The 24927-nt window shown below is 40.1% G+C and overlaps 1 protein-coding gene across 8 annotated transcripts in view; it reads left to right on the top strand.

Moving 5' to 3' along the window:
• Positions 1-24927, top strand: part of MTUS2 (microtubule associated scaffold protein 2) — a 327334-nt gene that overhangs the window by 57986 nt on the left and 244421 nt on the right. For 5 of the 8 annotated variants that reach the window (XM_075742078.1, XM_075742073.1, XM_075742077.1 and 2 more), the window contains one exon: positions 6246-6306. The exons of the other annotated variants lie outside the window; for them this stretch is intronic. The gene's annotated coding sequence lies outside the window, so the exon portion shown is untranslated. The remainder of the gene's footprint in view (positions 1-6245; positions 6307-24927) is intronic. 8 annotated transcript variants of the gene reach the window in all.

Raw genomic sequence — 24927 nt, 5'->3', positions numbered from 1 at the left:
TTGATAGTAACTGTTCTTAGGAAATACTAGTGAAATAGGCAGACATACTTTGCCTGTGAAACATGGTGGCATTTGGGAGTCTGGAATACTGATTATTTTTTTTTACCATGGATTTGAATGGCCGAACTACTGTTTAAGTATGAAAAATTCTGTGCAAATGCTTTTTGGTAAGATTACAAGTAAAAAGGACAATGACTGCTCAACAATAGGCAATGGTGAAGGTGACAGCTTGTAGCCCGAGTCCAGAGGAATTGCCTTTGTTCCCACTTGGTCTGTTTTTTTAAAGGTAGAATAAAGATGTGAGCAATGCATTGCTGTGCCAAAGTCTGGGTAGTGACCACAGTCTTTCTAGTTACAATGAAGTAGCATTGCGTATGCTTCATGAGAATTAAAATGACTGGAATCTTCATCCCTTGCTTTGGCTCAAACTGGACAGTTTTAGCTCTAAGACAAGCAGGCAGAGGAAGGTCACAGCGGTGAGAGAGGCGAGAAGTGCTGGTTGCCTTTTCCATTCTTAGGAACCTTGTGTGCGGACACAGGAGCTCTCTGGTCAGTACAACCAAACTGTCTTCACTTGTGGAAGTTTTCCTGCCTGCTGGGAGCCCTGCTCTTGAAGGAGGCAGAGGGTTTGAAGCCCCTTGCTAACAGCCGAGCTATGATCTCTTTCTACAAAACGTATTTTGGGCTTTTGTATGCATATTTTGGACACATAAATTGCTGAATACTTCATTTATTTGCAGCTTCTGTGAAACTGCAGAATGTTACTCAAACTCTAATTGCAGAAGAAGTTTTTTTCCTTACTTTCCCTCATTATTCTCAATTTTAGTAGGTGATAGAGAGGCCATTCTAATTTTTGTATTCCTTTGGGTTTTTTTATTATAATTCCTTGGGTTTTGAGGGCATTGGATGAGTTGATAGTTGGAGGTATGTTGTGCCTTGGCCCCAGGAAGGGGATCAGTATGGAGGACAAGAAGATCTCTTTCTGCTCACCTCATATTTTGATAAGGCCATTACTTAAAGGAGTGTGGTAGAATAAGTAAATGAATCCTATAGATTTGTTTGATCCTCTCTTCAGTGAAAATCTGAGATCTATAAGAGGTATCTATCACTGCCCATAAGCATTATTTGTGACCTGTAATTTAAAAAACCAAGATTTTATGAACCGTTTATGGGCATTTTCTGATTCCCAGCAAATAAGTAATTGCTGTTTTAAAATTTCTGCTTTCCTAGGAGACTGTATCCAAAGAACCTTTTTTCAAGCCCTGGTGCCCCTAGCAGCAATGCATAACTAGGTGAAATGAAAGAACAGCTGAAGAAAAAATAAATCTATAGTTTCAGCTAAAAGAAGTGGGTCAAAATGTGCTATTTTACCTAGGAAACATAGTACTTTTTTGCCTTCATTATTAAGATAAATCACCTTGGCTATCTGACTGTGATAACTATGTATTAGGACTGACATTTGGGTACAAACTGGTGGGAATCTGGTCTGCTGCGTACAGATGAGGAGGTCCTAATGCACAGGCGTGTCTTTGGCTTCTCTTCATGTGACTCTTACATCTCATGCATGAAAAAGAGAATTGTGAAAGGTTTTTTAAAGGCTGCAGTAGGTTGAGGATTTATTGCAAGGAGTAGTGAGAACTGGAAAGCCAAAGAAGTGCCCCTATCATATTTTGTCTGATAAAGGGATTTGTGCAGCCTTCTACTGCAAAAGGTCAGACAAGTGGAGTAGTGTTTCTGATTAGTGGATAGTGTGTAATAGTAAATATGAAAAAAAGAGACTGTGGTGTATGGTGTCTTTATTTTAGCCACCCCTTTAAACTTTTTTCCTTTAAACTTTATATGTAGCACATCATAATCTATAATGCAAAATTAAACAAGATCTCCCTCCAAGAAAGCTTCTGGTGGAGAATGTGGGGATTACTTTTGCTAAATATATTTAGGAGACTTTTTTCTCATTCTCTCTGCACTGTGACTCAGTGGACTGAGGAGTTAAGTTCTCCTGTTAGAAGGGAAAGGTGAAGTGTTAGGGGTAGTAAAAGCATCTGGCCTGAAGCTAATGAACTACTGGGGATTCTGAAAAGGATTTATTTGATTATATAATGGAAGGCTAGTGACCAGCATTATCTTCTGTTGCCAGGAAAAGGATGGGGAACCCCTGGATCAGAGTTCAAAGTGAAGAGCAGGCTGTGTTAGGGAGGCAGTCACCCAGACAGAGAAGCTGCCCAGGCGGCCCCAAAACTGGGGGGAACTTACACTGGTAGTCATGGATGCACGTGAAAGCTTTACCTTGGCTTCTTTTCCCCAAAAAGTCTTGGGTAAATTCTTTCATTTTGAAAGGCTGTCCTGCATTGCTGCAAGGGAACATACCACCAGACAGGACCAAGTCTGCTCACACGTAACCACATAGTAGGCAGAAAGGTTTGCAAGCATCTGCTTCTGTCTTATGAGAGATTAGAGGCATCAACAGTGTGTGTTGAATGGCTCTTACAAAGGGAATAAATAGTCTAAACTCATTGGGATCTGCTGGAAGAGTGATAGCAGGAAACCTTGATACCTGCTAAAGATAGGGATGTCATCTGCTAGGGAACATTTAAACTTCATAGCACGTGGGAGCTGTGTTATGGCTTAAATACTGTCCTTCTGTCAGCCAAGCTGAGCACCTGAATTAAGAGTGTGTTGTTGTTTATTGCTGTTGAAAATTTACCTGATCCTCTTTCTGTTAATTTTAGCTTCTAATATCTCATATGCACCACTATCTGGCAGCTCTTTCATTGCAGTTCATTTCTGTATTGTTAACTCATTGTCCATTATTAGAATCACAGAATGGTTTGGGTTGGAAGGGACCTCAAAGACCATCTAGTTCCAAACCCCCTGCTGTGGGTAGGGACACTCTCCACTAGACCAGGTTGCCCAAAGCCCCATCCAACCTGGCCTTGAACACTTCCAGGGAGGGGGCATCCACAACCTCTCTGGGCAACCTGTTCCAGTGCCTCACCACCCTCACAGTAAGCAATTTCTTCCTTATATCTAATCAAAATCTACCCTCCTTGAGCTCAAAGCCATTACCCCCCTGTCCTATCCCTACATGCCCTTGTAAACAGTCCCTCTCCATCTTTCTTGTAGGCCCCTTTAGGTACTGGAAGGCTACAAAGTGAAAGGGAAATAAATTTCAATGTTCGTTCAGTGCTTTTCATCTTATGTGGTCTCTGAATGCTTGACATGACCATGACCCACTTCAGACACCACTGAAATATATAGACATCGAGCAAATGTGTAATGATGTGCAGGTTCACTTGGCAGGGTTGAGACTGCAGGTAAAAAACACCTCATGAGTTTGAAATTCCAGGAAGCCTTTAGTAAGGCAGGATGTTGATAACTCTGTTAGCATTTGTTTATGCTAGGAGAACATCTCACAACACTTCTGAAAAGCTAAGGAAAGCATTTTCAGAACAAAATAAGACTCAGTTGGTGTTACGTGAATGACCACACAAGGTGACTGTTCAGATAACAGCTTGACTGGTTTAGTTTTAAAAGTACTACACAACAAAATAGTTGGACTAACCTGTGAAAGATAGGCTAGGGAACGAGGAGGTATGTCTTCAGCTTATTAGAAAATTGTTTGTTCAATACTGGAAACAAATGTTGCATGTAGAAGTCTGGTCATTGCTATGGTTATTACTTCAGAACAATTACACTGATATTTATAATATCAGTAATGGAGATGGAAAGGAACATCTACTGCCCAGATGTACTTAAATAAGATCTTCATTATTGTGAAATAGTTTTGTTATACTTTTATAAAAAAGCAACAGTGCTTAGTAAAAACAGTTAAATAATGTGGAGGAATTAAAGTGCTGACAAGCTAATACTGATCCTTCTAATTATTGAATAAATTAGCATAAAGAAAATAAATGATGCATTCCTAGATTTACAGCTGAAGGTTATTTTATTAGAATGACAATTTCTTGAATTGGTTTGTTTCTGAATATTGAGACGTGATTTTTTTTTTGTTTTTTTGTGGCTGACAGTAAGATAGATATGTAGAAATGAAAGCATATATTTAAGAAAGTATACTATATAAAGGTAATTTTCTTTTATTTTTCCAATCATATGGAGTTGGTCATGGGCTTTATAGATTGCCTTTTCTCTCTGCTTGCATTAATTGCACAGCTGGAACTTATTCCCGTTGATAGAAGCTTATTCTTTGATTCAAAAAATATATTTACTTTCAAATAATTTATGAAGACAAGTACATTTACAGAAGTTTTTAAAAGTTTGCCTTTTCAGATTCACATCACAATATTGTTTGGATTAATAGTGTACCCACATTCCAGAATTCACATCTTTTCCAATAAAAATACATGAAGTCATGTTGACAATGCAGGGTGCGAGAGCATTCTGTGAAACATAGTTTCACAGAAGAAATTAAAAATTAGAGGTGATAATTTTTTTTTTTTCCAGTTTGCTGTTTTGTCTACTGTATTTTTTCTGTTTTGTTCGAGTTTTGTAGGGGCTGACCCTGTTATATAAGGGATGTGTACAGAGAGCCAGAGCAACAAGTTGGCTTCTGTAGTCAGACCATGAAAGTCTCATGAATTTCAGATGTTTTCAGACTTCAACCATGCGCTGGAAGAGGGAGGGGAAATGAAAATAGATGAATGTTATCAGACTTGCCATTAGGTTCAGAGGACTCGTATTGAATTAATTTGAAGTCTGTGCACCAATCAGTCCTCAGTTTGGATGACTGGCACTGTGTTGTAAATAGCAGTAAAAACTGCTGAGCATATTGTCTAACTTTTCCTTGTAATGGCAGCATCAATCACACTGTGATTAACATGCTCACAGGCACTTTTTTCATCTTCTGCCATAGTATCTCTTCCAGTAGAAAAATGGGTTAACAGCTGAGCAGTTGAAGAAAAGAGTCTTCTTTGAAGGAAACTGTGTGAAAGTCCATAAAAAAGCATAATTTATGATGTGTCACTTGGAATAATGAAGCATGGAGAGATACCCTCCTCATCCTGCAGAATCAATAGTTTTTTAAATATAAATGGAAATATATAACTGAGAAAGAGAATAATTTGTCCATTGAATACCTGTAACCAAATTATATAGTAACTTTGATTTATAAATGCATTTTTTTTTCCTGGATGGAGAGAGATCAGTCTAATCACATTACACATTTCTCATTTTCACAGCCAAAATCTCATTCTTCCAGGACATCAGTCAGACGCTTGCCTTCTCTCACCCATGTCTTGAGTATGAATAGTTATCTAGGAAGATTCAGGAACAGTATGTAGCAAAGGAATCCAACTGCAAATAATAAGATAAAAAGCAAAGAGAGAAAAAACTTTGTCTGCATACTAAAATATAACTTTCTGTTTAAGTTTGCAGAACATCCTCTTGAAGAATTTACATCACTGCTTGTACTCTAAAAAGTAGAGTGAGTAAAGAATAGTGTACACAATATGTAGCAGTATAAGGAGTGTGTTTTTTCCTGTACTGCCAGAATATTTTAGTGGTAATAAATCATAGAATCACAGAATAGTTTGGGTTGGAAGGGACCTTAAAGACCATCTAGTTCCAACCCCCCTGCCATGGGCAGGGACACCCTCCACTAGACCAAGTTGCCCAAAGCCCCATCCAACCTGGCCTTGAACACTTCCAGGGAGGGGGCATCCACAGCTTCTCTGGGCAACCCTAATATTGTTTTTTCTCAGCACTGTCATAGGAAAGGTTATACAGTAATTTCCATGGCCACCACTAGAGTTTCCAAAGTATGTGCAAATTTCTCATCAAAGCAATTCCGAGAAATAGGAAAGGGTTATTTATTTATGCTCTCTCCAGCACTTCATCTGGCAACACATCACTTTCCCAAAGATTGCATCCCTTGGGTGTTTGGAGTCATGAACTGTCTGAGCTGAAAACTTAATTTTCTTTGACTTCTAAGATCTAGGATTTCATCCTGCCATAAAAAGTGCTACATCCATTTTTGAAAGTGGCTCACAGTGTGTTCAGTATTCATAGCACTGCACAGGCGCAAAGCTTGTGCTGAATTGCAAGCGGCAACTCTGACAATAAAATGAATAGAAAATCTTTAGTAAGCTAGTTGAAATGTAATCTAGACTGGTGCTTGCATGAAAAAAAATGAACTGACATTTTAATAAATATTCTGTAATTCAAAGATCTTCCTTATTAGCCTAGAGTGAATAATTTATTTTTTTTTTCCATTTTGATATCTTTTCAAGGCTTCTGATGAGCAGAGAGCAAGAGCCTTCCCCAAGGAGCATCTTCAGCAGAAACCAAATAGTAAGTAGTACAGTAGGCATGCAAGGTGCACCTTGCAGACAGCTACTAGGTTCCACATAGTCTAATAGATGCCTCCAGAAGTTATACTCACTTGTAACTGGAAAGTAGCATGTGATACCCAGTTCATGTACAGCTCCATGTTCTGTTCTTGGGCTTCCACTAGTGGGCCAGTAATCCATATTTCACAGCTAGCTTTCTGTGTTCCCTACTCTTTGTCAGATGTACAAACTGAATGGGAGATCGCAAAATGCAAATATTTTCTGAACAGCTGATCTGAACGTTTTTTTTCCCCCTTCAGTCAGCCTGGTTTTAGATACTTCATATTAGCCATTTCATTAGAAACAAGCAGCCGTATTGAAACTGAAAGTAGGTGCTTGTTATAAACCAACTTCTAATCCTATCCCTAATTTCCCACCAGGGAAGCCTAATCTTTCTGCAAGTCCACGTGCTGAATCTTAGTGGTGAACAAGGGATTTCTGGGAATGTTAGAGAAAGAGACTGGAGTAAAATTGTGACAGTTCACCTAATTTCATAGTCACAGGTCTCCATTTGGAGTCTTTGTTCTACTTCTGAAAGAGCTGAGGACTAGACATTCCACATAAGCTTTGCTTCACCTGTCTTTGGGGACATCCTCTGGGCTGTGAGTCATTCTGTGACAATGGCCCTTTAAATGAGCCAAAAAGATGCTAAAGGTGGGGTCTTTGAAGAAAAGGGAAGCAGGAAGTGATAGCTTATGTCTGCAAGAAAGCAAGAGGTTTTTTATGCCTGCCATCATCATGGGATTTTTGTTGGGTTGGTTTTTTTAAAATTCAAATTATAGATGAGGTTTTGCACATTTAGGAGATGATTGCTTTCCAGTTTTGATAATTACTTTATATACCAATTCTTCCAGTCATTAGACATAAATTGCAGTACTTCGCAAACAGAAGATCTGATTTATTGTCTGACCTGACTAGTAATGAAGCGTTTTGACAGTATCTGGGCTAATTCCCTGCTGTGTAAGCATATGTAGGTTCTTTGAAGTGAATGGCACTACATGCAATTGTACTAGTGGAAAGTTTGGCCCCTTTTTAATAAAATACAACAAATAGGTTTTGTGCTTGTAAATTATTTAAATGTTCAGACAAGGACTTGCTGATGAGCAATTACAAGAAAATCTTTCCTCTGACATAAGAAATGTCAGATATTGCCAAGAAAACCAAATGAATCTGACCTTCAAATCTAAAAGTGTTGAACTGAAAGGCCATCTATTCAACAGGTACAGTATCCAAATTGATGCATGACCCTATGTCAACTCCAGTGCTGTTAAAACGCAGAACCTTTAAGAGACCTTTTCCCATCTGTGTTCCAAAACTTATAAACATCAAGATCATAAATGAATTTTTGAGTGACACCATAGAGCAGGATAGAAATATATTTCATGTTACTGTCTTTAAGACCTTCTCTGTTCTGACACTCTCTTTGGATATTCCTTCCCACTTTAATTACCCAAGCAAAAATGCTTTCAGGATAGATTCGGTTTATAAAACCAAAAATGTTTGGATCTCAGAGCTGTGTATGAGGAGAAGGCAGTGCAGCCTAAAAGGATGTGTTAGTGTTTTCCTTCTCTTGAGAAGTGCCTCAATGAAAAGCTCATCTTTAAGGTCAGATTTTAACTTATTTGGCAAGTAGATTGCTGTGTGGGATGAGAAACTTGTTGATCTGTATTTTTATGCACAAAAATAGCAGGTTGGTTCTGATTTTTGAGTTTTACATGACATTCTGGAGGTTGAAATCTGACTTTCATATTATTAATGATCCTGCTTTAAAATCAGTCAACTTTGTCTATATCACTTGTATCCTCATCATTGATGGTAATTTGAGTATCACAAGCAAAATACATACAGAACTTGCCCTCACGTCTGCCGAAGCATTCATGTCACTGTTTTTAGCTAGTCATATCCAGCTCACATCTCCATGAGTGCACAGGAGAGGAATATCTCTCTGAATTACTCCTGAACCTTGCTTACAGTTACAGCAGTGAGACTAATTGTTGAAATGTGCAGAATGCAAAGATTATACTAGTAAATTGAAGAGTGCCTGGGAGTTTTCCATGGCACTCTTCAATTCTGGAACTCAGTCACCTGTGGTGACACACTGCTGGGACAGTCTTTGCACTGTTTTGCCACAGGCCAGCCATTTTAAGGCACAGTTTAGGAGCTAATCTGGAGCAGGGATACCCTCTTTCTGAAGTTCTCCATATCCGACTGCCGATGGGGACTAGTTCATGCCAGTTGTCCTCTGTGCTAGAGAGCAGTAGAGGACATAGTGATGTGTTTTGAAGTTATGAGTAGCACACTCAAAACTGGGCTTTTATTATCCATATCTTTTTTAATGTCACCCCACCAATGACATTTCTGTAGCTATGTCAGGAAGTTATGATATGAACATAGCACAAAGCCTTTGAAAATATAGTTTGAAGAGGCTATAGTTTCAGAGTGCTTCCAAACTCGGTGCACTAATAGTCATTTTCTGATTAATAGTTGGACGTATAGGTTGCTGCAATAAACGTCTGAAAGATGACCAGGAAAGAGTTGATGATCACAGAATATGTTAAAAGTCCATAGCAGATCTATATGATTCTATTGCAAATGCTGTTTGTCTGTGTCTGTACTGCTAGAGGTACCAGGACTATCCATGACTCTACTAACAAATGGCACAGATAAACTGATGTCCTCTCAGCCCTGTTTGTCTCAGATGGAGCTGGTTGGAGCAATACAATCATGGCCAGGGAGTGAACTAATGATAAGCAGTGTGGGCAGAGTCAGGCTGGGTGCTTGTGCTCAAGCCCTGGTCTGTTCCTAGTCAGCAGAATAGAGGCAGCCTTTATTCCTGACAGCTGTGCTGTTGTGCTTCATTGCATTTCACAGCCAAGCGATTGAGTGCCAGTCCCTGAAGTGTTTCCACTTTGCTTTTTAAGTTCATGTTTTGGTTTCCTTCAATAGTAAAAAAAGCACTTTTTTAACTTTTACAGATACATATTCATCTCACCTAACTTTAAACCATCCAAAAGTTATGCATCTTCTCTGAACCCTTCATATAGACTTCAGGATAGTTGAGGGAAAGAGTGATGCATTGCCCTGTCCTAGAGACCTGTCTCAGGCCTGGTTGAATCCCTCATGGAGGTGGCCTCTGCTCTCTATTTGCTATATGGAGAGAGCTAAGCTTGGACTAGACACCTAAGTTTTAGATTGCTAAAATTAGCTAAGTCCTACCCACAGCTACTATATTTATCTTCAGCTTCTCTTTTTCTATTTTGTTTTTAATTTCATGCTTCTCTACTCACCTATTTTCTATGCCTTCTGCAGTTTTTCTCTGTATTCATTGTCTCACATGTACATGTTATTTCCTTTAACTTAACCATGATTTCTGATGCTGGAATAGCAAATGGTAATCTACAGTACTTCTGCTCCACCTTATTTGCTGAAACATTGATTTTCTTAAAGTATTTCTGTACTGAAAAAAAAAAAATCAATAAGGCTATATACAAGGCAGAAACAATAATGTAAAGACATCTTGCTAACTTATAACGAAAGAGCTGATTGATAGCCAGAGTTGAACATCGTTCAGTGAAAGGGAAACCTCTGGTTTCTAGTTGAGGGGCAAATGATAGCATTATTCTCTGACACCCTGCATTACACATCTGCCCATCAAGGATGGCCACAGCCCAAGAAGCTGCAAGAAAAAAGAGCAAGCTCTGAAGAAAATAAGGGACTGTCACCTAAAAGGTTTTGGCCATAATATTTTTCAGGCCATAGTGAATATGCAGGATCAATCGTTTTGTATGAACATTCTGTTAAATCAGTAGAAATTTGCAAATATTTTCAGTGGAAGCTGATTTTTGTGTAAGGCCTGTCTCTCCCTGCAGGAGAGAAGGGCATGCTAATATTTCATTTGGTTTGTGTAACAGCCATTGAGTTTCAAGTGTGTCATCTGGAAAAATTATATTGACAGAACGTGTCATTTTTCTAGATGAAACTTCATCAATTCAGGGATAAATTTCAGGTACACTTTTCTGTGATGGATGAGCAGCAAAACAAGTTTGTTTTATAGAAGATTTATTTAATGCTCATTTTGGACCTCATCCATTAAAGCTGCTTAACAGGAAATACCTGTTGAACTGTATGCAGGTATGCAGGTTGTTGAGGAAGAGAAAGACCATACTTTGGGACTGAAGTTTCAGGCTTTCATACTTCGTGCCTATTTTTCTTACCTTACCTGCTCTAGGTGATCCTGCTTTAGCAGGGAGGTTAGACTAGATGATCTCCAGAGTTCCCTTCCAACCCCTACCAATCTGTGATTCTGTGATTCAAATGTTATCAGCCAAAGGTGATTAGAAGGGAAAAAAAAAAAAGTTTGCAAAGTGTATAATGAGCTGCAACCATGTTATTGTATATTGCTTCTTACACATGCCTTGTGTGCTTGTTGTTATAGCTTTTAAAGCGATCCTTAACACATCTCACAGAAAAGTGAGTCACATAGTCTTTTGCTCCTGTGTCGTTGCAGATTGCTAGCAGGAGAAGGAGGGAACCCCATGGAGGGGTTGTGAGGAGTTTGCATTATAGATGCATATATAGGCATTACAGATACTGCATTTAGAATGGCGGGTATCCAGAGAAAGGCTTTATGCATTGCGAGGGTTGTGTGTTGGAGCTTGCAAATGTGCCCATGCAAACTTCAGCAAACCTGGCAGAACACCAGGAGCCTCCTGGACTTTATTCTGTACAAAACTTTCAGAAATAGCCAGGTGGGAGGAGGGAGGAGACCCTATTTGTGCTCCCTGAGTCCTGAGGAGGGGGGCATCAGCAGCAGAAATGTAACCAGCATCTGGAGCAGAGAGGGGATGGGGAATGCCCCAGTCTCAAAAAAAAAAATCAGTTGAGGTTCACCCCTTATTATTATACCTTCAAAACCCCGGGAGAGAAGCCTGCCGGGGTCTGGCAACACAAGCCCCTCTGTTGGCTGATGTCTGTGGAAGACCCATTCAGTTTGTGAGCTCGGACTATGGCGCTGCTAATGAAATAGGTGTGCCTGGGGCACCGAGGCCGGCTGGTGTGGAGTTTCCCCATGTACCCAAGCTCCATGTCCTCCCCCTTGTCCCCAGCTGCTGTCACAGGGCTGTGGCAGGGCAGGAGACGCAGCCCGAGGCAGGGGGATGGCCTGGCCTCCTGTCTGCAAAGTTGGGTGGCCATGGCCTGGTGGTCTCTCTCCTCCCATGGGCCACAACGCATGGCTGTGTTGTCCCGTGTCCTGCCACAGCGTGTTCGCACAGCCCAGAAATGGCAGACGACTGGGCTGGGTTACATGAGCGGGTCCTCCCTGTCTGGTGCTTCTGTGTCTCCCCTCCTGCCTGGTGTCCCTCAGGGCAGCTGCTCATGGAGCAGGAGGGCCTCTGTCCCCTCCATGGTTGTCAGAAGGGATTTTGGGATCATATATGGCCTCCCGCCGGGCTCTGGCTCATGCTGGGTGTCCCCCCCCAATGCAGCCTTCAACAAGGGCTGCTCAGCTCCTCATGGAGGAGCTTTTGAACCCTCACAAACAACATGTTGGGGATGAGGTAAAATGGAAATCAAGGCTGCCATGGCCACAGCCCAGGAGGTGGCCCTGAGACGTCCCTGCGGCAGAGGCCAGGTCCTGCGGTGAAACCCTGCAGTCGGCTCCTGGGACATGCCTCCTTCGCCAGGCCCCAAATGCACCTGCTAGAATAACTCAATAAATTTGACTTTATTGAAGTGAAAATAAAATCTTTGCCTCTCTGAACGCATGAGTTTTTCCAGTAATGTTGGAAGCCCAGCATCTGAAATTCGTCTTTAATGACACTACCTTCAGAAGCTACAAAATAATCTGGCATCTTCTAATTGTCTTCATGTTGTTTGCTGCCCACAGTCTGAATGCGAAGGCAAACTTGCAAACCCAGCAATATTTTTGATCAGTGGGTCCACTGCCAGTGTCAAAATATGTTATGAACCAATAGCCAAACATTTCACAGATGTAACGCAGTATGACCCAAGCTTCAAGGCCAGAAATATTTAAGTGCAAAGATAACTGATGCTTGCAGAGATACCTTAAAAATTTGTCTCCCAGTGCATGTAATGTGATTTTTCCATCTGTTTGCTGCATAGCTGAGGAATGCAAAAGCTAGAGTATGGTAAGATTATAATCAGATTCATTTGTTTTTCAGTTACTGCTGGGTATATTTTATTTCTGAGGTTGGGACAAGATCGTGTTTTTAGCCTGAATGCAGATAATACAGGTTACAATTTACTCCTCGAAATGTGGGACTGCTTATTTTTCCTATGTTTGACATTAGATAATCACAGATATTATAATTATAGGTATTTGTTCTTTGTGGTAAAATGTGGCTAGTATAACAACATTCTTTAAATGGCTGTGTCTGTTTCAGTGAGAAACAAACATTTGGCAGTAATCCATTCTGCCATTTAATTAACTTGAGTCATGTGAAATATGTGAACTGGTGAAAAATAAAAATTCTTAAGCCCCAGAACACATGAATAGGGCATGTGTCTGCTATGGCCCAATCCTGGTATTAGTGCAAGTGGTTTTGATGCTGTATTAGAGGAGCTGTAGTAAAATAGGAGGAAATCTGGGGAGGAATAGTTGGCACCGTGAGGGAGGCATTATAATGCAGGCAAGCACACCAGATACCTACCAGTCATCTCAGTGTGACTGAGCCCCGGTCGTGGCAGACCAGTGGTAGGAGCTAGAAGATATATTTGCTACTGGATTTCTCTTCCCACAAAAGTGCATCAACAGAGATCTCTGGAACTGAAAGAAAAGCCTTTCCTATTTTCCAAAGCATCTTTCGAAGTGGGGATGGAGAAGAGAGATGCAATTACTGGTTTCCAGTTTCTTTGTTGAGAAGAGTTCTTTTATTAACTTACAAGCCAGAATTGTTTTATTATTTTCACAAAAGTGTGGAAGCATATGAAGCCTATAATGTAAACAAGCTGTCAGATTTCACTCTATTTAGTACTTGCAGTTCACTGTATTAATACTCCTTAATGCTTTGGGCCTTGAACACCTGAGAAGGTAGGTTACAGAGATTTGCCTTCTTGTAATGTTTTCTGTTTGCCAATCTTGGATCTGGTTCTTCTCCTCTATCTAAACCCAGAAATAGGGAATGGGAAGGCTAGTCAGCAGCATTCTGTTAAGCAGAGAAGCTTCTTAAGGGAGTCTAGGTGAGCTCTGTGTCAGGTATGTTCTTCTGTGTGCTTCCTTCAGGGATAATGATGCTTTGATCCAGAAAACATTAAATTATTAACCTCACTGATGCCATTTCCAGCGATATACTGCAGGATCCACAGTTTGACATTTAAACAGATAATCCAAGCTATATTCTGTGGAAGATTGTCTGTAAATGGTGTAAGAAGGGTCAAGAAAAGGACGTTCTCTTACACAAATGTGGTATGAAACATCTAGAGTAAACTGATGAGGGGAGCTGGGATGGGGATTCTTTGATGGCATAGGATTTGGCTTCTGCTAAGTGTTTTCTACATAGGCTTCATAAGCTGATACTATGAAGTACTTTGTGATCTCCTCCGTCCACATACCCTTGCTACTTTTTACCATGCGTTAAGGCCTCAAGCTCAGTGCTGGATGGAGAAGCTTTCCCTAAAGGCTCAGTAACTCAAGGCTTAGGCAGATACAACACTCCTGTAGTAAGCCAGGGAGAAGTGAGAAGGTGTAGTTGGTCTGAGGAGGAAATGTTGTTGGACCTCGTGATGGTGCCCATGGGAGCTATCAGTGATGTTTCCTAGAGCCTGACCCAGCCAAGAAAACAATGGCAATGGCAGTCTCTGCTATTTGTTGGGATGTTCCCACTGTATCCTCATCACCCCCGTGCTTGGTTGAGTGCATATGCCAGGCAGTCAAAGCAGCCATCCTGCCCTTTTCACCAACATGCTTTCTCTCTTCTAGCAGAGCCTAGTAGCCAATTCATCCCTTTAGGAGGTCTCACCACTGGACTCTGCACTGCTTCTCTTGCATTGATGTGGTTGTCTTAGCAACGGCAAGAAGTTTAGAGCAGGGGTGAGATGTGATCTCTGTGCTGTACAGCGCAGTGCAGAATTCACATGTCTATACAAATGTTTTATGATAATAATTTCCCTTCCCTCAATGTATTATCCTGCTTTTCTTTCACCAGCTGAACCTCATTTTGTTATTTGTTGCCCATTAGGACTGCTTCTAGGAAGGACTGACAAAACCATTACTGAAATCGTTCACTTAAAGTTATAGATGGTGTTCAAAGCACCTGCTGTTTTGTTGAAATGTGCAGCTCAGTAGTCTTTCTAACCTTACATTGATTGTGGGATGCCGTGCTAGCGACAGCAGCATGTGACAACATAAGCACCACTGCTTGTACCAAATGTAATCATCAGTGTGGCATCAGAAATGAAAACCAACTGAGAAAATGTTATCTAGTGGTAGGAAAGTGCTCTGCTAATAATGAAGCACAAGTACAGGCAGAGAGCAGGACATTATTTCTGAGAGAATTGGCAGAACGGAGACATAAGCTGCCTCTTTTGAAGATAGAAATCTCACGGAGAAATAGGTCACAAGTGCTTGTTTAGTGGAGAGAAGGAAATGAAGATAAGACCCAGCATAAGTGCACAGGCAACAAAATTATTTTAGAGCAGTTTCTGATTTTTTCATGGCAAGTTTCACTTGCCGTGTCCCACACTTTCACTTGCATCTCCTAAGTCATTGCCTCCACTTGCCCTTGTCATGGCCCCCTGTCCCAGGGGCTGTACTGCCTCCTCTTCTGTCTACCATTAGTAGCTTTTCTCCTGGTCTTTCCAGCATAGACACTGCTTGCTCGGTGTCATAGCACTCGTCAGAAATTTGGCTGAGATGGCTCATTCAGTCCAGGATCAGCTAAGTGTCTGCGCTCCCTGCTTCCCAGTGCTGCCAGCTCTCAGTGTGGTACACAGCCAGCTTGGACCAGGACAGATCTGATAAAACAAGTTAAAAGGGCTCCTATTGCACCTTGCTAGCAAGATGTAATTAGCCAGTTGGGAGCCATGGATCTGGAGACAATTTCTGTATGTTCTTACAGGAGAAGCAATATTTCTTCCTGAAGGATTTCATTCTCTTATTCTGTGAAGATGGTGCCTGTGATGTCTAATCAACAGCGGGAGTTGTGGAGGGACAGAGCATGGTCAGAGAAGATTAAATCTTCACGGTTTGCAGCTGCTATAATCACTTTTTTAGCTGCTAATATCTTGACTGAACTGTGATTATTTTTTTATTTTATTTTTTTTTTTTTAAGACACTTCTAAATTGGCCATATTTTGACCCTAGAAGGACAAAAATTACATGCAAGATACAAGCCACCCTCTGCCAAACCATAAGCTGCAGAGGATAAGGACACTAAAACTTGTAACATAAAGTGTCACACAGGTGTCTCTTGGCATTTTCCCTAGGCTGATGCCTGGAAATGCTTACTCTGTTTCGGTTAGTATTTCCTAGAAAGATTCTGCCTGAAGGAGGCACATACTGTGGAGAAATTCAGTGTCAGCAGTCAAAGAGGCCGGACGTACTCAGGGCAGGACCAAAGCTTGGGGGTTTGGTCATGCAATGGGGTGCGCACCCAGACAACACACCTGATTCCCGCAACATGGCTGGAGGGGCGCTTGCCTGGTATTTGGGGAAAGGGTCCAGGCTGGCAGCCCCCCAACTCTGAGGGCAGCCCTGAGACTTTCCTTAACTGAGCCCTTGGATGCTTCTGGCTTTAACCTACCTAGCACAGAGGAGCTGTTTCTGACAGGGCTTCCCATTGCAAGAGCTGAATCATTTTGCATTTGCTGTGCAGGTCGTTTTCCTTTCGGGGGCTCAGTCAGCACGGAGAAGGAAAATGGGCTAATCAGTTTTGCTTTTGTTTACAGTCAGTTATTCCCTCTCAAGAGGGTATCAGACCTCTCCAAAGTATGAATTATAAACATTGAGGGACCATGTTTATTTGTTTAGAGAAAGCCCTGACTCAAATATAATTAAAATAATATAAACATTTGTATTGCTTTTATGGAGTGTAAATGTAGACAAAGTTTTCCATGAGAGGGTGTCTTCTAACCAAAGCATCTGTTGGTGTTTGAAGTTACGAAGGTATGTTCATATAGATAGATAAGTATGTGTTATCTACCTGTCACTTATGATACTCAGTAGATGATAAAAATAAACTAGAATAAAAATAAAAAAAATAATAGAAGATGGAGAAGGTAGGCTGGCAGGTATACTACGGGTAAGCAGAGAAAATTGGAAGACAGGCTGACAAGTGAGGACACGCTGCTTGCTTTTTTCTGGACAATCATTATTTCTACAAGGAGCATCTACACTGGGAGCATCCTTTGCAGCAGCTTCCTGATAAAAGGTGAATAACCCCAGATTGCCTCATCTTCAATGCATATTGTACCTCATCTACATTTCGGTTCCTTCTGGTTCCTTCTGTTTTCAAATTTAAATACAATTCTGGGGATGCTGGTTGAAGTCTTCTCTCCTCTGTGGATGGAGGTGCCATAAAGCCAATAAGATGCTTGTGCCTGAAGTAGCCAGGACATAGGAATCTGCTTGGCACACTTTTGACCCCACACAGGGCATTCAGCCAGACAGCGCAGCAGCTTTCTTCCACAGCAGAAAGGGAATAGTGGAGGCTAAACTGTATCCAGAGGTAATTAACACAACATGTAGCTGTGTATATGAGGAAGGTAACCTTACTAAAGAAAGATTGCTGCTAACACTTATGAATGGCATCACATAACACCAACCTCTTCCCTTTGGAATGGTGAGAGTTCAGTCAGATGGACAGGGGCTGTTCCAGGACAGCCGGCTTCAATGCCAGAGGATGGTCCTATGAATGTTTAATTTATGTAAATACTGATGTGGTTTACCACTGCGTAGATGTAGCCTCAGTGGGTTACTTGTAGGATGGCATAAAAGAGCACCAGGGGCCAAGCCCTTGGACCAAAGCCTCAGGAGTTGATGGTTCCTCATCCACAGCAGGCAGCACTGGTGCTCCCAGCAGCGAACCAGTGAGGGACAGTCGCTGTTGGAGCAGGCCAAAATGGAAGCAAAACAGAAGTTAATCTGCATAGTTAGGATTGAGGGTACAAAACATGGGATTTATTTCCATTAACTAAAAATATGTGTAATATAGACATGTGTACCAGAGCTGGTTACCCTGAACTGTGCCTCTCCATATAGTCAATAAGAAGAAATAAGCAATTTGGGGCCCACTTCATCTGTGACCTGTTTTAGGTAGGATGAGATGAATCCCACTGTTACTGAAGTTACCATTTTTCCCCAATGTGGACAGAAGGAGTTTAGCCAACTACGTGGTACATACGTATCTACATTGTAAATGTCTGAGTTCGGATGAATCCAGCCCTGAAATACCTGTTGACTGTGTCTTGAGACACCTAGCTTGGGAGTTCCTGAAAAGCTGCCCAGATCTTACTTCCACCTCTATAGACTTCAATATCTGTGAAAAAAATCAAGCCTGTTATCTTTAGAAGTTTATTTATGGCAGGGCAAAAGGCTTGGCATGCTGACCATATTAAAGGTTTTCTCACCACCAGAAAAGTTTACATAAGAAATTACTTTTATTTGTTGTGTGAATTGTTCTTTATATGAAGCCACTTCCTCCAACCCATGTAATATCAGTGTACTTAGCAGTGAAAACACCAAATGCACTGTCTTTGATATCTTCAAGAGGGTTGAAATGATGGCTGTTAATCACTCAAAGATATGGAAATGACTTATCCAAGCAAAAAAGAAAAACTACTTCCTAGTCGAAGATACAATGCTTGGCTTTCCTTTTAGTTATACTGGTGCAAATTGAAAGTTACTGGTGTCAATTATATTTTGTCTGGATTTTCACTGGCTTAACGGAGATAACAGTCAGGCCCCCGGCTTCCAATCAAGTTTGATATTACCCTGGTGAGTTGTTATAATCCCTTAAATGGCACCATGTGGTAAGAAATCAATTGTGATATGAAAATTACTCAGTTTTGCAGTTGTGCTAGTGTAGTCTGGTCTAATTGTCTAATTTTACCTGATAAATAAAGAAAACATTCAGAATTCTCTATTGTACCACAACTCCAGCGAACATCCATATTTGTAATTCTCGGTATAAAAAAGAAAGACAAATATTTTTGGTCAAGGAAGAGATTCTCTGATTCTCCGATTCTATGATTCTATGATTAGTCATTCTAGTTGCATATGCAAAACTCTTCCTTGACTTAACAAAACCCTTGTAGTTAAATTAAATTAGCATAAGTAGTCTTTGATTGCAAGCATCTATATAGCATTATATAAGGACAGAAGTATGCCAGATACAGTACCAGTGAAATAACTGAGACAATTTATACAACTGATATAAAAACTATACCTTGCTGTATTGTCCCTTGCCATTGCCTTTGCAGTTTGCTCACTGCTTTAGGTTGGGACTCAAGCTTCTGTGAGCGTTGTTAGCATTATAGGTCTTTGGGGGTATACAAAAATAGAAATTGTAAGTACATAACAAATATTTGCTCTTATACTGAATATACAAGTTGCATTCCCCTCCATAAGCTGTTCTTGAAAGTTATATAAAAAGTGCAAAGGTATGGTTAAGGTATTTGCTATGTTAGTAAATTCTAGGTTTGGGGGTTTTTTTTTAGCACTTATGAACATCTATCATCAGCTTTGATTACTTAAGAGGGGTATGCCATACTAAGAGAGGTCTTGATATTCTGGGCAAAATTTTCAGAGTTTTGGCTTTTGAAGACGAAGTTCCACTTTTGCCTTAGATTGTATGCTTCAGTACAACTCAAAACAATTAGTGAAGTCTAGAATAAATTTTTTTCAGAAATTTAGTAAAAAAAAAAAGAAAATTAAGAATTGAGAAATATTTCTACTTTTTCCTATCAGACTGTTTCCAGAGTGCAGAACCAAGCTCAGAGTTTTTAAGTTCAGTACCTTGAAATAACTCAGTTCATGAAATGAGCTGTTTGAAAAATACTATTAATCAGTTTGTGAAGTTCAAAAGCTGGTAAAAAAGATCCCATAAGAAATAAGGCTACTTGCAGTATGATTGGTTGAAAAGAGCAGAAATAGAAGTTTTTCACCTTTTCACCTATAAATATATACACAATCTGGTTTTACTTTCATATGAGTACACAAATAGCTTGGAAGAAATTCTGTTTTCCTGTCTGCTATACTTTCTACACAAATGCTTTGGCATGAGTATTTTTTCTGAAGGCAACTTCTTGCCAGTGCAGATAGTGCAGGTTATTTCTGATGTCACATGTCTGTGATTCATCCCGTGGAACTTATGTGTAATTGAGTTATAGTCCTACAAGTTCTGCTATGCACAGAAATGGTGTGTATGCACTTCTCAGAAATAAATGCATTTGGAACACAGTTTTGGATATTATAAATTCTATAGTGGAAGAAAACTACAAAAATAAGCACACTCACATACATACTCAATAGGCAGCTTTTTGCTGTTAGTTACCTAGATGCAAATTTCTGTCATTTGGGAATATCTTGAAGTTACTTTGACAGTGGCTCTAAAACCAAACCAGTAGATTCAGTTCACTCAGGTGTTTGCTTGGTCATCCTGCAACAGGTGAATAGATATAGTTGTGTTTATTTTCTGAAGAAATACCAATATGAATCACTGAGCATTTACTTTGTGCTTGGAGTACTCTCCACTGTGCAGAAATGCCTCAGTGCACCGTGAGTGGAGTTGCTTGCATAAGCCATGAAAGGTGACCGTGGCATTTAGAGAAACTATGGAGTGAGAAATTTGCAACGGCTTGCTTTCTAGAAAGCCACCTTACATTGCAAATGACCTGTCATGCTTTTCACTCTGCTGATGTGTCACAACACACTGCCGTCCTGCAACACTAAACTGCTATAACTTGTATCGACTGTGCTGTACAGGACGTAAGGTGTAGTTGCAGAACATGTGGTGTGGTTGAGAACAAGGTGAGCAACAGGCATAAGCAAAACATAAAATTCTTTTGTGGTCAGAATTATTGGCATCACAAACTGTTTGTCCTTCTGGATAAGTTCATGCTTCATGAAACTATGAAAAGTAACATCAAAACAATGGCATTTCATGAACTTTGGATATTTTAGGATTTATGTCCTCTAAAGCACAATCTCCACAGAACTAGATCTGACAGTGGAGCTTTAGAAGGAGTGGTGACTGCTAACGTTTGTCCCCAGTATTTTTCTCACACATTGATCAGTTCATTATCCGCTTGTGCTGTATTTTTTGTTTCCTTCCTTTTTTTTTTCACCATGAGGAAAAATGTGGTATGTGGGAAGGAGGCATTAATAATACTTCCAGATCATAAATTTATTATAATTGCTTTATTATGGTAGAAATTAAAAGAGCACAACAGAGGGAAGGTGTTTCATATAAAGTGACAGTTGATTTTCCTCTGCTTGCCCGTAAAATACCCTTTTATCCCAGCCGTCTCTGAATATCACGCTTTATTTTCCAGAGAGAAAATTCTAAGCTTGGGGCACATTTCATTAAATCTTTGCAAACCACTGATGCCCAGAATATTTCTGTTTAGCATAATCATATCAATTCCAGTTTTCACAGACGTATGTGTTCCACCCTCCACATTTCTTAGTTGCTAATCCAACCTCCATGAAGAGCTTTTTGGGAGAAGCATGCCATATAAGATGAAATTAAATTGTTCTGGGGCTAGTTCCTGAATGTTACACAGAGGCTTTTACTCTTGGCAACACTGGCATCAACTTGCCTTTCCTTCAGATGAAAAAGTCTAGACATGAGGCAAAAAACTGTGCTCGTTTGAAACGTGGTACATTGACAACACAGGGACCAGGCATTTTCTCACTCCTGGGGAATTTGAATGTGGTGGTTACTCCTGGTGGAGTAGGTCCCACTGGTAGCTCGTCTGTTCAGTGCTGGACAGGGATTATCCCTAATGCTGAGCAGGCACAGTGCCTTGACTGAGTCTGAAGAGAGCCACATATTTTAAAAATACTGCTATGTGTTTATATTCATACTTGTCAATCCTAAGCTTTTCCTTTATTATTATTTTCTGAGAGGGAAGCAAAAATGTAGGAGTATGGGTGAGGAAGAAAAAGGGAGAAACATACAAAAAAAAAAAAAAAAATGGCATCACCAAGCTGGGACTGTTAAAAGTGGGAGATAAGCATTTACAATAATGAGAAGGCATTGGGGAAGCCAAGCCTGGGAAAAGCCTTCAGTACTGGGTATTTCAGTGACAGCTAGCTCCTCTGGTTTCCTAGGATATTGGCCCCAGGTAAAGGATTAATAAAATATTAACCTGAAAATAGCAACTTCTGGATGCAATTGCTCATTATCTAAAAAAATGGTCCAAAAAACTTAATAATAATAAAAAATATTATTTAAATTGTCTTCCTGAAATGATTTGCACATGGAAGAATCATCTAAGGATCATTTCATCTTGATTGTGCGCCATGCTGTGTATCAAATTACATCAGATTTGTGCTGCAAGCAGTCATTCTTCAGGAGCATCTGGCTGGCAAAAGCTGATTCTAGCCAAGAGGCAATGCAATTGTATAAATCATCCCATTTCATGGATATAATTCTTCAATCAATCAGGAGAAAGGGAGTAAAAGTCCTGAATGCATTGGTCATAATACATCTGTCTAACCTGGGATGTTTTCTTTTGTCTGATGGTGACATTTGAAGCTGTATGGGGCAACTTGTTTATCCGTGCAGAGCCAGATCCTGCCAACGGTGCATTCAACAACACGTTACTCCATAAATAAATGTAATGGGACTGCTTGAAAAATGAGACTCTGCTTAGACTGAAAGAGTTACAGTCTGTCCCTGAAAGAGTTGAACCTCAGTTACAAGAAATGGATGTAAGGTACAAGAAAAGATGACCTTCCCTTTTCTGGTCTCTGAAAACATTTAGTTGCTTGCAGTTCATAGCTAATGTTTCCAGAAAAAAAAAAGATGCCTGCTCCCATTTCCTGCTCATATATACTGTGGCAACAGATTTTGTATGGAAGTGCAGTAAATTGTTAAAGGTCTTCCATTTCATGTACAAGTTTAATTACTGTAATTTTCTTCATGCAGTTTTTCACTTTCTACTACAGTAATAATGACATAGATAAGTAATAATAAGATAATAAAATAATAAAGAAGGATTATAACATGAAATGGGAATAAAAAAAAGCAAAGTTTCTGTGTCAGCAACACAGCAATAAAAAGGCGTTAAGAAAAATTTTTGATGTGAGAGAAAGAAGCAGTTTCTCAGCTGCTAAAGCTTTAATCTAAACTGCGTTGAAGAAGACAGGGATTTCACCACAGATTATGATAGATACAGGTGCCCAAACCAGTACTCATAGTCTTCAAGACAGTGGGATCTATTTGTCTGATATTGGTATCTTATCTTTCCAACTTTTGTACACACAGTTTCCAAAGACTGGTGGCCTCATAGGAGAGTCTGGGTGATCCATCTGGGTTAATAGAGCTAATGTTTGATTGTTTTGCTCTAGATCTTCTACTGGTACCTCCAGTGTACCCGAGTGTGAGCCGTCTGGCCAACATCTGCCGCATGTCATTCACCTACTTGTCTTACTTGTCTGATATGTTTGCCTTTCTTTCAAAATGTATCTATCTCTTTCTCTTACTCCATGATGAGATGCCCCATGCTCAGCAAGTTCAGTACTGTGTATTAACAGATTCCAAGTAACGTTTCTCATTTGTTTCAAGTGGGGCTAAAAGCAGAGTGTACAGTCTCATCCCAAAATTGTGAATCCTTATATTTTGGGGAATGTCCAGGTGCTATTTCAGGTTTTGAAATAGAGTTTTAAAATTCTGTGTTCAGTGCGTAGAAAGAATTAGGACTTAATGCAATACTGTGTAGCTACGCCTTGTTTCAAATATAAAGTACAAAAAATAGGAAGAAATTAACAGGATTTTCATCATCAGTTACTCAGTACAGATCTGAGAAGTTAATTTTTTGCATAACTGCTTTGTCAACTTTACTCCAAACTGGTACATATCTATGTTCTCCTTGCTTGCATCACTTGGTGATATGTAAGATTCTCAGCATGCTATGAGCTGGAGTCAGAGGGAAGTCACTATACATTCTTTAATGCAAAGCTTTTTCTAGAGAGGTCTTTATAGGACCAATGTGGGACCACCCAGGCATAAGGAGTCCTCCAAAACATGCTAACCTCTTTCTTGCCTAAATGATATTTGTTTGGGAGGGACAGATGATGCATCTCCCTGGCTCTCTGCAGATGTTCTCAGGTGACAGCATGCAACATTAATCACCCCGCTGCATCCGCTGAGCTGTCATGAAGGTTTCATGCATCCTACAGTACTGTGAAATCTGGTCCCCAGGGCATCCAGACCTCCCCACATTCCTGGAACAGCAGATGCTCTGTGGGGTTGAGGATGTGAGCTGAGACAGACAGATTTACCAAAGGGAGTCACTGACCAGCTTAGTCATTCAGGGACACAAACACCCCTACCTTCTCACAGATGTCATCATCTTTGTCAGAAGAGAAGATCCTAGTCAAAAAGACTAGTAAGAGGGCTGGCTGGCTTCTAGCTTCTCTACTTCAAGGAGCTCAGAAGCACAGGTGGCAGGACCAATTTTAGGCTACCACCTCTAGTTAGAGGGTTGTTGGGAACCCAAATGCATCTCAAAACTGGGGAGGCTAGGACAATGAGAAATGCTTCTTTCATTAACTTTTTCTTCTGTGTCTGGGATGCCAGTGTTGATCAATGTAATTTTTGTATCATCTCTTGGCAGATTTTCCCAGTGCACTACGGTTGGTAATTTACAGCAGAATACTTTCAGCAGTAACTGTAACTGACATCTGAAAGTAGTTTATACTCATTTAAAAGCTTGGGCAATGTGAAAGTTAGACAAGGTTTGCAGGAGAGGTAATATCGCATATTGTAACAGCTGATGTAGCTGAAAAGGCATGGGCACATTTCCAAACACCCAAGTCCTCTCTCAGGATTGCTACAGAGACAGAGACTATAGAGAAACAAAAATCCAGTGCCTCCCTTTCAAATGTGGCATTTCTAAAATGCCTCCCAGTGCTGCAAATCAGTACAAGTTTAGAATAAGTCTGATTTACAGCCATAGCATACGTTGTGAGTCTGGAAACTCAATAACATTTTATTACCTACTAAAGAAGTTGTTTATTTAAATGATTACTTCTTGTGGCATATACCAGAAAATAAACAGTGTATAAATGAGTAAACTGTATGACTGAATGCTTTGTGACTAGCCTCTTCTGTTCATTTTATGCCATTCATTTCTGAATTTATTCTACAATAAATACTAATACTACTATTACATGTTCCAGGAAAAAAAAAAAAAAAAAGAAAAAAAAAAGTCTCTTCAGCTGAAGGAATCAGTGTATCTTACAAGAACCACATGTTTTATCAGATTTTCATTCTCATAGTCAATTGCAATTGAAATTGGTCAGTTCCTATTTTCAGAGTGAAAAGCAATGATAATTCATGTGATAATTCTCTCAGCTAAAAAACCCTAGGAAGCGTTATTTTAGAGATGAGTGATG

Source organism: Balearica regulorum, chromosome 1, assembly GCF_011004875.1.
Source record: "Balearica regulorum gibbericeps isolate bBalReg1 chromosome 1, bBalReg1.pri, whole genome shotgun sequence".
NCBI lineage: Eukaryota > Metazoa > Chordata > Aves > Gruiformes > Gruidae > Balearica > Balearica regulorum.
This window is presented reverse-complemented; position numbering and strand designations above follow the sequence as displayed.